Below are 9,713 nucleotides of genomic sequence, written 5' to 3'. Positions count from 1 at the left end.
TGAGCAGCACATGGCCGTATTGTTTTTTGTTTGTTTTTGTTGTTTTTTTTTTTAGACAGAGTTTTGCTCTTGTTGCCCAGGCAGGAGTGCAATGGCATGGTCTTGGCTCACTGCAACCTCTGCCTCCTGGGTTCAAGCGATTCTCCTGCCTCAGCCTCCCGAGTAGCTGGAATTGCAGGCGTGCACCACCACGCCTGGCTAATTTCTGTATTTTTAGTAGAAACAGGGTTTCACCATTTTGGCCAGGCTGGTCTCGAACTCCTGAGCCCAGGTGATCTGCCCGCCTTGGCCTCCCGAAGTGTTGAGATTACAGGTGTGAGCCACTGCGCCAGGCCTGACTGTATAGCTTTTATTTTCATTTTTAGAGGAAAGGTCTCACTCTATCCCAGGCTGGAGTGCAGTGGCCCATGGCAGCTCACTGCAGCCTCGATCCCCTGGCTCAAGCTATCCTGCCACTCAGTCTCCTGGGTAGCTGAGGCTACAGGCACACGCCGCCATACCCCATTATTTTTTTATTTTTTATTTTTTGTTTTTGTGGAGATGGGGTCTCATGTTGCCTGGGTTCATTTTCATTTCTTTGGGCATGCATAGAAGCCAAATTGCTGAGGCATAGCCTGGGTATATGTTTAGCTTTCCCCAAAGCAACCATACATTTAAAAACATTCCTACCAGGCCAGGAGAGGTGGCTCACGCCTGTAATCCCAGCACCTTGGGAGGCTGAGGCTGGTGGATCACCAGGAGTTTGAGACCAACCTGGCCAACGTGGTGAAACCCCGTCTCTACTAAAAAATACAAAAATTAGCCAGGCGTGGTGGCGGTTGCCTGTGATCCTAGCTACTCAGGAGGCTGAGGCATGAGATCGCTTGAACCCGGGAGGTGGAGGTTGCAGTGAGCTGAGATCGAGCCACTGCACTCCACCCTGTGTGACAGAGCAAGACTTTGTCTCAAAAAAAGATAAAAAAAAAAATAGAAACATTCCTACCAACAGTTTATGTTTCCTTTGCTCCACATCCTTCCCAACATTTGGTATTGCCAAGCATCTTCATTGTAGCCAGCCAATGAGTGGGTAGTGGTATCTTGTGATTTTTAAAATTTTATTTATTTTGTAGAGAAGAGATCTCATCCTGTCACCCAGGCTGGAGTGCAGTGATGTGATCATAGCTCACTGCATCCTGGAACTCCTGGGCTCAAGGGATCCTCCTGCATCGGCCTCCCAAGTAGCTGCAACTATAGGCGTGTGCCACCGGACCTGGGTATTCTTGTGGTTTTGATTTGCATTTCTCTGATTACTAATGATCTTGAGCATTTTTTCCCCTGTGGTTATTGCATGCCATCGTTGTAAGATATACTCTGATTTTGAGGTAGGAGGCAGAACTTTATTCCAGACCAGATTAAAGACTGGCTGAAGGCCGGGCGCGGTGGCTCACACCTGTAATCCTAACACTTTGGGTGTGGGCGGCAAGCTACCCAGGCGCTGAGGCAAGAGATCGAGGACATGAGCTGTTCCAGTATAATAAAATATAAAACAAGAATAGTCATACCGGATATAGATCTTAAATTATATATGAATATCATTAATCGTTAGTTGGTAGTAATTACTCTTTATCCCAATATTATAATAATCCCCGCTCTATAATCATAACCTAGGAAAAACCAGGCCATACAGAGATAGGAGCTGAGGGGACATAGTGAGGTGTGACCAGAAGACAAGAGTGCGAGCCTTCTGTTATGCCTGGACAGGGCCACCAGAAGGGCTCCTTGGTCTAGCGGTGATGCCAGCATCTGGGAAGATGCCCGTTGCCGAGCAGACAGTGGTCTAGCGGTAGCGAAAAGTGTCAAGGAACAACACCCGCTACTTAGCAGACCGGGAAAGGGAGTCTCCTTTTCACCGGGGAAGTTTAGAGAAGACTCTGCTCCTCCACCTCTTGTGGAGGGTCTGACATCAGTCAGGCTTTCCCGCAGTTATCCAGAGGCCTAACCGTCTCCCTGTGATGCTGTGCTTCAGCGGTCACGCTCCTCGTCCGCCTTCATGTTCCATCCTGTACACCTGGCTCTGCCTTCTAGATAGCGGTAGTAAATTAGTGAAAGTACTAATAGTCTCTGATATGCAGAAATAATGGTGTAAGCTGTCTTTCTCTTTGTCTTCTCTCTCTCTCTGCCTCGGCTGCCAGGCAGGGAAGGGCCCCCTGTCTAGTGGACACGTGACCCACGTGACCTTACCTATCATTGGAGAAGACTCACATTCTTTACCCTGCCCCTTTTGCTTTGTATACAATAAATAACAGTACAGCCAGACATTCAGGGCCACTACCGATCTCCACGCATTGGTGGTAGTGGTCCCCTGGGCCCAGCTGCCTTTTCTTTTATCTCTTTGTCTTGTGTCTTTATTTCTACACTCTCTCGTCGCCGCACACAGGGAGAGACCCACCAACCCTGTGGGGCTGGTCCCTACATTGGGAGGCCAAAAAGGCAAGCAGATCACAAGGTCAGCAGATGGAGACCATCCAGGCTAACACGGTGAAACCCTCTCTCTACTAAAAATACAAAAAATTAGCTGGATGTGGTGGCTGGTGCCTGTAGTCTCAGCTACTGGGGAGGCTGAGGCAGGAGAATCGCTTGAACCCAGGAGGCGGAGCTTGCAGTGAGCTGAGATCATGCCACTGCACTCCAGCCTGGGCGACAGAGGGAGACTGTCTCAAAAAAAAAAAAAAAAAAAAAAAAAGAAGACTGGCTGAAACTGGGAAGAGGCAAAAGCAGCTCCATGAGACAGGCCCACCAGTGCCATCTCTGTTTACCATTGCCATGGCAACACCCACAAGTTACTGCCCCTTCCCATGATAACCACCCCAAAGTTAACGCCCTTTTTCTAAAACTTTCTGAATAACTTGCACCTTAATTTGTATATAATTAAAAGTAGTTGGCCGGGCGCGGTGGCTCACGCCTGTAATCCCAGCACTTTGGGAGGTCGAGGCCGGCAGATCACGAGGTCAGGAGATCGAGACCATCCTGGCTAACACAGTGAAACCCTGTCTCTACTAAAAATACAGAAATTAGCCAGGCATGGTGGCAGGCACTTGTAATCTCAACTACTCGGGAGGCTGAGGTACGAGAATCGCTTGAACCCAGGAGGCAGAGGTTGCAGTGAGCTGAGGTTGCGCCATTGCACTCCAGCCTGAGCGACAGAGTGAGGCTCTGTCTCAAAAAAAAAGAAAAGAAAAAAAAAAGAGAGAGAGCCGGGCGCAGTGGCTCACGCCTGTAGTCCCAGCACTTTGGGAGGCCAAGGCGGGTGGATCACGAGGTCAAGAGATTGAGACCATCCTGGCTAACACAGTGAAACCCCGTCTCTACTAAAAATACCAAAAAAAAAAAAAAAAAAAAAGCCGGGTGTGGTGGTGGGCTCCTGTATCCCAGCTACTCTGGAGGCTGAGACAGGAGGATGGCGTGAGCCCGGGAGGCGGAGCTTGCAGTGAGCCGAGATCGGGCCACTGCACTCCAGCCTTGGGCGACAGAGCAAGACTCTGTCTCAAAAAAAAAAAAAAAAAGAAAAAAGAGAGAGAGAGGCAGGAGGCTTAGAGTCAGAGAAGTCAATGTGATGCTGGGATCTGAGAAAAATAACCTGGAAGATGTTCAGCTGCTGGCTTTGAAGATGGAGGAAGACACTGTGAACCAAGGGATGCAGGACAAGCTGGAAAAGGTGAGGACACAGATTTTCCCTGGAGCTTCCCAAAGGAAGCCAACACCTGGATTTTAGTCCCGTAAGACTCATCTCAGATTTGTGAGCTCCAGGACTGTAAGGTAATAAATGCCTGTGGTCGTAAGCCATGACGTGTACGAGGACCCGTGTCAACAGCAACCAGAAACTAATGCATACACGATCCAGTTTATTCTGCCTGGTTTCTTGGGCCTCGCATTATGTTTTCGAGGTCATGCATGTTGTTGCATGTGCCAGTAGTTCATTCCTTTCATGAATAGTATTTTATATGATGTTTTCTTGTCCACTTACCATTTGAAGGACATTTGGATTCTTTCCAGTGTTTGCTTATTATGACTCATGCTGCTGTGACATTTGTGTACACGTCTCTGTGTGGACACAGGTTTCCGTTTTTTGGGCATAGATATGTAGGAGTGGGCCAGGTGCGGTGGCTCACGCTTGTAATCCCAGCACTTTGGGAGGCCGAGGCGGGCGGATCACGAGGTCAGGAGATCGAGACCACGGTGAAACCCCGTCTCTACTAAAAATACAAAAAATTAGCCGGGCGTGGTGGCGGGCGCCTGTAGTCCCAGCTACTCGGAGAGGCTGAGGCAGGAGAATGGTGTGAACCCGGGAGGCGGAGCTTGCAGTGAGCCGAGATGGCGCCACGGCACTCCAGCCTGGGTGACAGAGCGAGACTCCGTCTCAAAAAAAAAAAAAAAAAAAAGAAATGTTTATGCAGCTCTTTTGCCTATTTTTTTTAACTTCTTTTTTTGAGACAGAGTCTCGCTTGTGTCACCTAGACTGGATGGAATGCAATGATGCGATCTCAGCTCACTGCAACGTCCGCCTCCCGGGTTCAAGCAATTCTCCTGCCTCAGCCTCCCGAGTAGCTGGGATTACAGACGCACGCCACCACTCCTGGATAATTTTGTATTTTTAGTAGAGACGGGGTTTCATCATATTGGCCAGGCTGGTCTTGAACTCCTGACCTCATGATCCACCCGCCTTGGCCTCTCAAAGTGCTGGGATTGCAGGCGTGAGCCACTGCACCTGGCCCTATTTTATTTTATTTTATTTTATTATTTATTTTGGAGAGACAGGGTTTTCCATGTTGCCCAGGCTGGTCTTGAACTCCTGGGCTCAGGCGATCTTCCTACCTCAGCCTCCCGAAGTGCTGGGATTACAGGTGCATGCCACCACACCCAGGTATCTTTTACGTTTCTTAATGGCATCTTTTGAAGATCAAATATTATAATTCTGATGAAATCTAATGTACCATTTTCTTTCATGGATTATGGTTTTGGTGTCATAGCTAAGAAATGTCTTAGCCTAAGATCCTAAGTCAAATAATACTTTTTATGTTTCTTCTAGAAGATTTTTTTTTTTTTGAGATGGAGTCTTGCTCTGTTGCCCAGACTGGAGTGCAGTGGTGCGATCTTGGCTCACTGCAAGCTCCACCTCCCGGGTTCACCCTCCATTCTCCTGCCTCAGCCTCCCGAGTAGCTGGGACTACAGGCGCCCGCCACCACACCCGGCTAACTTTTTGTATCTTTAATAGAAACTGGGTTTCACTGTGTTAGCCAGGATGGTCTTGATCTCCTGATCTCGTGATCCGCCTGCCTCAGCCTCCCAAAGTGCTGGGATTACAGGTGTGAGCCACCACGCCCGGCCTCTTCTAGAAGATTTTTAGCTCTTATGTTTAGGTCTGTGATTCACTTTGAATTAATTTTTGTGTATGGTATGAGATAAGGAGATAAGGTTTAAATCCTTTTTTTTTTTTTTGAGATAGAGTCTCGCTCCGTCACCAGGCTGAAGTGCAATGGCGCAATCTTGGCTCACTGCAGCCTCCACCTCCTGGATCAAGCGATTCTTCTGCCTTAGCCTCTGAAGTAGCGGGGACTACAGGCGCATGCCACCACACCCAGCTAATTTATGTATTTTTAGTAGAGACGGGGTTTCACCATGTTGGCCAGGATGGTCTCAATCTCTTGACATCGTGATCCACCCACCTCTGCCTCCCGATGGGCTGGGATTACAGGCCTGAGCCACCGCACCCAGTCCTAAATTCTTTTTTTAATATAGATAATCAGTTTTTCCAATACCATTTGTTGAAAATATATTGTTTCACCATAAAATTGACTTAGGAGCAAGGTGTGGTGGCTCAGGCCTATAGTCCCAGCTACTTGGGAGGCTGAAGCAGGAGGATCGCCGAAGCCCAGGAGGTCGAGACTGTAGTGAGCTGTGATCGCACCAGTGCACTCCAGCCTGGGCAACAGAGCGAGACCTCATCTCTAAATAAACAAATAAACTTAGGACTTCCGTTAAAAAAATCAATTGATGATCATTGTGAGGGTTTTTTAATTCTCTATTCTGTTCCCTTGATCTATATGCTTTTCCTTATACTAATTCTGTCCTGTCTTCATTATTCTAGCTCTATAGTAAGTTTTGAGATCATGTAGTGTAAGTCCTTCAGCTTTGTTCTTTTTCCTTTTTTTTTTTTTGAGACAGAGTCTCGCTCTTTCGCTCAGGCTAGAGTGCAGTGGCACGATCTTGGCTCACTGCAAGCTCTGCCTCCCGGGTTCACGCCATTCTCCTGCCTCAGCCTCCCGAGTACCTGAGACTACAGGCGCCACCACCACGCCCGGCTAATTTTTTGTATTTTTAGTGGAAACAGGGTTTCACCGTGTTAGCCAGGATGGTCTCGATCTCCTGATCTCGTGATCCTCCCACCTCGGCCTCCCAAAGTGCTGGGATTACAGTCATGAGCCACTGTGCCTGGCCCCAGCTTTGCTCTTTTTCAAAATTGTTTTGACTATTTCGTGTAGGGTCCAGCCCTACAGGGCCTGTTAGTTTTTCTTTTTGTGTGCAGAGACGAGAGATCGTAGAAATAAAGACACAAGACAAAGAGATAGAAGAAAAGACAGCTGGGCCCTGGGGACCACTACCACCAAGACACGGAGACCGATAGTGGCCCTGAATGCCTGGCTGCACTGTTATTTATTGTTTACAAAGCAAGAGGGCAGGGTAAGGAGTGTGAGTCGTCTCCAGTGATAGGTAAGGTCACGCGAGTCACATGTCCATGGGACAGGGGGCCCTTCCCTATTTGGTAGCCAAGGTGGAGAGAGAGAGAGAGGGGACTGGTTACGTCATTATTTCTTCTATGTATTTCTTGGAGAGATCAAATACTTTAATACTTTCACTAACTTTGCTATTGCTATCTAGAAGGCGGAGCCAGGTGTACAGAGCGGAACATGAAAGTGGACCAGGAGCGTGACTGCTGAAGCACAGCATCACAGGGAGACGTTTAGGCCTCTGGATGGCTGTGGGCGGGCCTGACTGATGTCAGACCTTCCACAAGAGGTGGTGGAGCAGAGTCTTCTGTAACTCCCTTTCCCAGTCTGCTAAGTAACAGGTGCCTTCCCAGGCACTGGTGCTACCGCTTGACCAAGGTCCGCTAAGTAACGGGTGCCTTCCCAGGCTCTGGCGTTACCGCTAGACCAAGGAGTCCTCTAGTGGCCCTGTCTGGGTGTGACAGAAGGCTCACACTCTTGTCTTCTGGTCACTTCTCATGGTATCCCTTCAGCTCCTATCTCTGTATGGCCTGGTTTTTCCTAGGTTATACTTGTAGAACAAAGATTATTATAACATTGGAATAAAGAGTAATGCTATAAACTAGTGATTAGTAATATTCATGTGTAATCATATCTATAATCTATTTCTAGCATAGCTTCTCATTGTATATGTTTCCTTTATTATACTGGAACAGCTTGTTTCTTTGGTCTCTTGCCTTAGCACCTGGGTGGCTTGCCGCCCACAATTTTGATCATTTGCATATCTATACAGATTTCAGTATTAGCTTGTCAGTTTCCACCACCAACAAAAACACCTGCTGAAGCCAGGTGTGGTGGCTCACGCCTATAATCCCGGCACTTTGGGAGGCCAAGGTGGGCGGCTCACTTGAGCTCAGGAGTTCAAGACCAGCCTGGCAAACATGGTGAAACCCTGTCTCTACTAAAAATACAAAAAATTAGCTGGGTGTGGTGTCGCGTGCCTGTAGTCCCAGCTACTCAGGAGACTGAGGCAGGAGAATCACTTGAACCCAGGAGGCAAGATCGCACCACTGCACTCCGGCCTGGGCAACAGAGTGAGCCTCTGTGTCAAAAAACAAACAAAAAACACCTGCTGAGATTTTGCCAGAGATTGCATTGGATCCACAGATCAATTTGGGGGAGAATTGCTGTCTTACCAATGTTGAGTTTTTTTTATTTTTGAGGCGGAGTCTCGCTCTGTCGCCCAGGCTGGAGTGCAGTGGTGTGATCTCGGCTCACCACAACCTCCACCTCCCAGGTTCAAGCGATTCTCCTGCCTCAGCCTCCCGAGTAGCTGGGACTACAGGTGCCCGCCACAACACCCGGCTAATTTTTTTTTTTGTATTTTCAGTAGAGACGGGGTTTCGCCGTGTTAGCTGGGATGGTCTTGATCTCCTGACCTGGTGATTCACCTGCCTCGGCCTCCCAAAGTGCTGGGATTACAGGTGTGAGCCACCGCTCCCAGCCATAATTTTTGTATTTTTTTTTTTTTTTTTGAGACGGAGTCCGCTCTGTGGAGTGCAGTGGCACAGTCTCGGCTCACTGCAAGCTCCGCCTCCCTGGTTCACGCCATTCTCCTGCCTCAGCCTTTCCGAGTAGCTGGGACTACAGGCGCCCGCCACCACGCTCGGCTAATGTTTTTTGGGTATTTTTAGTAGAGACGGGGTTTCACCGTGGTCTCGATATCCTGACCTCGTGATCCGCCCGCCTCGGCCTCCCAAAGTGCTGGGATTACAAGCGTGAGCCACCGCGCCCAGCCAATTTTTGTATTTTTAGTAGTGACGGGGTTTCACCATATTGGCCAGACTGGTCTCGAACTCCTGACCTTGTGATCTGCCTGCCTCGGCCTCCCAAAGTGCTGGGATTACAGGCGTGAGCCACCGCATCTGGCACTTGTCTTTTTTGAGATGGAGTCTTGCTCTGTTACCCAGGCTTGAGAGCAGTGGTGCAATCTCGGCTCACTGCAAGCTCCGCCTCTGGGGTTCACGCCGTTCTCCTGTCTCAGCCTCCCAGTATCTGGGACTACAGGCGCCTGACACCACGCCCGACTAATTTTTTTGTATTTTTAGTAGAGACAGGGTTTCACCGTGTTAGCCAGGATGGTCTCCATCTCCTGACCTCGTGATCCGCCCGCCTCGGCCTCCCAAAATGCTGGGATTACAGGTGTGAGCCACCGCACCCGGCTGCTAATTTTTGTATTATTGGTAGAGACGAGGTTTCACCATGTGGGCCGGGCTGGTCTCGAGCTCCTGACCTCGTGATCCGCCTGCCTTGGCCTCCCAAAGTGCTGAGATGACAGGCGTGAGCCACTGCACCCGGCCACAATGTTGAATTTTTTTTTTCTTTTTGAGACGGAGTCTCGCTCTGTCGCCCAGGCTGGAGTGCAGTGGCATAATCTTGGTTCACTGCAAGCTCTGCCTCCTGGGTTCACGCCATTCTCCCGCCTCAGCCTCCCGAATAGCTGGTATTACAGGCGCCTGCCACCACGCCCGGCTAATTTTGTTTTTGTATTTTTAGTAGAGACGGGATTTCACCATGTTAGCCAGGATGGTCTCGATCTCCTGACCTCGTGATCCACCTAGCTCAGCCTCCCAAAGTGCTGGGATTACAGGTGTGAGCCACCTCGTCCAGCCTGAATTTTTTAACCAATTTTAACCAAAAATATGACATGTCTCAACTTATTTAGGTTTTCTCCAACTTTTCTCAGCAGGGTCATGATTCTTTTTTTTTTTTGAGATGGAGTTTCGCTCTTGTTGCCCAGGCTGGAGTGCAGTGGTGCGATCTCAGCTCACTGCACCCTCCACCTCCCAGGTTCAGTGATTCTCCTGCCTCAGCCTCCCGAGCTGGGCTACAGCGCCATCACCATCCCAGCTATTTTTGTTTTTTAGTTTTTTTAGAGACTGGGTCTCACCCTATTGCCCTGGCTGTCT

Source organism: Nomascus leucogenys, chromosome 7b, assembly GCF_006542625.1.
Source record: "Nomascus leucogenys isolate Asia chromosome 7b, Asia_NLE_v1, whole genome shotgun sequence".
Lineage (NCBI taxonomy): Eukaryota > Metazoa > Chordata > Mammalia > Primates > Hylobatidae > Nomascus > Nomascus leucogenys.
The sequence above is the reverse complement of the archived record's forward strand: the minus strand, read 5'-3'. Positions refer to the sequence as shown.